A 4,056-nucleotide genomic window follows, 5' to 3' on the forward strand; every position below is an offset into this window, starting at 1 on the left:
AAACACTGCTCGTTGGAAAGGTCTAATTTCCGTTTAAAAAAATTTTATTATTTTGCTGTGCCAGGTCTTAGTTGTGGTATGTGGGATCTAGTTCCCTGACCAGAGATAGAACCTGGGCCCCCTGCATTGGGAGTGTGGATTCTTAGCCAGTGGACCACTAGGGAAGTCCCTCTTGTTAACAGTAGTCTCTAGTAGCATTCCAACCACCCTCCGGCCCCCGAGGATTAATACCAATTATATAATTGGTATTATATAACATCATAAATTAGGATGACCAAAATTAAATTAAATTTCCTTATATATGTATTATTCAAATACTTTTCAAATACTTTCTGCTGCATAATTTCACATCTGATGTTTTTTGTTTATCACTTCACATTTGTCTGATGTTCTCAAACTCTCAACATCACTGACTGTTGTGGTCTCAAAGAGTAAAGCAGACAACTGAGGAAACGAATGGTAAGACAGCCAAAAGAAACTTTGTTAGGTTACATATGAGGAACACTAAGTTCATCTGATTATTCTGCTCAGATGGCACATCCAGATACCATAAGCCAAGTCACTGGCACATCATTATTTTTTAACTGTGTTACCCTGCTTAATTAGTTTTAAAATAATTTAAAAGGCTCTGATTGGCTCCTACAAATGAATATAATTCGTCAGTTCTTAATTCTGTTAGAATAGCTCCATTTCAACAATTTAGGCTATTGTTTAAGCCAGAGTCACTAATCTTTAAGGGTTTTGTATAATTTATTCCTTCCCTTTTAAATCAGGAGCCATAGCATTTGGGCAGCATTCCTTTAAAAACAGCAGCAAAGACCATGTTTTCTCCCACATACTTCTTCCAACCAGTGTCCTCCCAGAAAAATTTTTCCTAATCCCTCAGCTTGCCCCAGGACAGGGTTTAGCACATACTACTCCAACTAGTTTCCCCTCTAGCGTTGCAAGAGCTCAGTTTCTTCAGTTGAGTCTGATGAAATAGTTGGCTTGCATATGATGGGTTGTTTTAGAGATATAAGCCTACATATAACCAGAATCTTTCTGGAATCACATTGTAGAATCACAGAGATTACGTGAAGAAGAGATTCATGTTTCCATCTGTGCTTCCTTCAAGGCCTAAGCTCACAGAGTGGAACAGTGAGAGTCTCTGGCATTATTTTGCTTTCTCATTTTACATTTTTGTCAAACATAGTTGAATTCAAACAATTAAATAAGCATATGATGAAATTCGCTGTTGTCTGTATTGGTGCCACATTTATAGTTTTTTTTTCCCCTTTAGTTTGCAGATTTTAGGAGTTTTAGATAATGTAATACTCGAAGGTTATGTGAATTTTTAGTTACTGAGTACTACTAGAGGCTAGACACATACATTATTCTTATACTTTTAGGCATATAGTTCATAATCAGCATTATTTAAGATTCATCTGAACAGCTTTTTAAAAAATGAGGTGTCGAAGGCTCATCGCAGTTTTCCTGTATCACTGTACTCTGGGCTTGGGGGTTTGGTACACTCATTATTATTTTTAAGCTCTATTGATAATGCTGATGCACGTCTTCTGGCCCAGAACCACAGGCTTAAGCCATCATCAACTAACAGCTTAATTGTCAACCAGAGTCACTAAGAATAAACTTGGCCTACTTCTCACAGTTTTGTCTAGGGACTACTCGTCAATGCTTCCTGGTTTCAGGTGGCCTTTTGATTTGCTGTCTATGTATGTCCTGATTTCTTTCCTGTTTTACTCGGGGCTTTGCCGTCCAATACTTCTGGACTTCTCAACTGGAATCCTGGTCTTTGATCTCAGGTGCCACTATAAGGGTAGTTTCTGGTTATATGCCCCAGGTTGGCTCCTTGGACTTGGCTCTCTTGATCTTTGTGTCTAATCCCAGGTCTATCATATACCTCCGCTATGACCCTAGTGCAACCGTCGACCAACTCCATGGAGTTGGGGAAGAAAGACCATGCTGGCTCCATTGGAAATGATTGCAAATAACAGTAATAGCTAAGGTCAGTATTAACGCATGCTCATTTACTTCACTCTAGTTTGATTCCTTTCAAACACTACTTTGTACTAACTAAAAACTCCAATTTATATGGAAAAAAAATTTCTATGTCTTAGCCTGGCATAAAGACCCTCTGGACCTGACCCACCTTTCTGGATCTTATACTGTTCTTCCTGTATCTGATGCTCCAGCCCAAGCTGAACTTGATTGTTCCCCAAGAAGCCACTGTCAGTGCTGTGCTAACTTCCTTTCTTTACTACATTTTCAATGTCTAGAAGGGATTTTCATCAGAAGCTTCTTTTGCTTTACCCACATATTCAAATCCTATCAATCTTTTAAAGCAGTGTTTCTCAAATCTGAGAAATGTAAAAAAAAAATTCTTATGATTCCAGAGAATACATTTTCTGACAGGCAGGAATCCATAGACCACAGTTTGAAAAGCACTGACAGAGAAAACTGGGGACAAATTCTATCAAGAGTTCTTTCAGTTGCAAATTATCACTTTGAAAAAAATTTTGTTTTTGTGACTTATAAAACAATTTGAATATTGTCATTAAAATAAAAACAAAAATTTTCAAGTATCAAGGAACTCTTAATTCTTTATCTTCAGGTCTAGGATTCCATTTTGGGAAACATTGCTTTAAGGGACCACTTAAACCTACTGACCCTAGAAAATGTTATTTCCCCAGGGAAATAACATTTTCTCTTTTCTGAATTATTTAGTATCTAATCACTTTCTGTTCTGTAGTAGCTAATAATATATGGGCTATATTTTTCTAGAAAAACCATAAGTTCTTTGAAGGCAGGAATAATATTTTAATCATTTTTAACTCCACTTAGTAAACACTGGATGTAATCTCTCTATTGTGGTCTAAATCTCTTAAAAATACTTTACTCTTCTGTGGAACCTACTCACAGAACAGTGTATTATTGAACTAGCCCTACTATAACAAAAGTTCAGAGACTATCTTAAATGTTAGTAAAAGTCCAAGTTAAAAAATTCAAAATTTAAAAAAAGTGCCACAAAACATGTTTCATGTTAACAGTAATAGGAACAATTTATTTCAATGACCAGTAGGCAAATAATTAAGAATTTCAGAATAAACGGTAGAAATGTAAGGCTAGTAGGGGAGTCTTGTCTTATATGGGTTGTATGTCCCTAAGTCAAACTGTCGACTAGTACATTTGAGGAAACTTTTCCTCGGACATTTAAGATTGATTATGTCATCTGGCTTGATGACAGGCGCTGGTTTTTAACCGAGGATGTCTTCCCTCATGCAGTATCTGGATGGAGCCTGATACAGTGTATGTGAAAGAGCACTGGAAGGGTTATGCAGAACCAATCTTATGTGTCACCTGGGCAGCCAAGTAAATAAAGAGTAATGGATTATGATTTGCCAGCGTCCCTTTTAGCTCTGAAAACTAACATTCGATGGCTCTAAGTAAATATGGCTTGACAGAGGTTACTTCTTTGGGTAAGACGGGTTATTTCCCTCCCAGTATAAAAAGGGCAATAAACAGTTTATCGATAGGTGAATCTTTCCCCACTGTCCTTTTAGGGCTGAGTTAGGGGGAAAAAAATGGTTTGTATCCTTTTTGGTGGGTCCTGCAACGAGAGGGGTACTGGCCAGGTCCAGCCCTCGCCCTCGGTCGCTGCCCAGGGCCAAGCGCGGCTGCGGGCGAGGGTTGCCCGTGGTCCCCACTCCCCAGCGGGAGCGGTGTGACTAGCGGAGATTAGTCCCTGGTCATAAACAACCTCTCACTTCCCCTCCCCCGCCCCGCCCGCGCCGGGGCCGGCCCTCCGAGGGCCAAGGAACCTCCTCCGACGACCGCCGGCCCAGAGCCCTCCTCTGGGGGGCGACCGCGGGCTTGCCGCTAACTCCTACCCGGGCTTTTGATCGCGCTACTCATCCCTCCTCGCTGGCCCACAGGGAAGGGGTTTGCTACCAAGACCTCGGAAGAGGAGCTGAGGCCAACCTCCATTTCCCTTCCCCCGACCCCTACCACCCCCGACAGCCAAGGAGAGGCCGCGGTGCCTGATGCGCAGACTCACAA

The sequence above is a fragment of the Bison bison genome, unplaced genomic scaffold, assembly GCF_000754665.1.
Source record: "Bison bison bison isolate TAMUID 2011002044 unplaced genomic scaffold, Bison_UMD1.0 scf7180017864048, whole genome shotgun sequence".
NCBI lineage: Eukaryota > Metazoa > Chordata > Mammalia > Artiodactyla > Bovidae > Bison > Bison bison.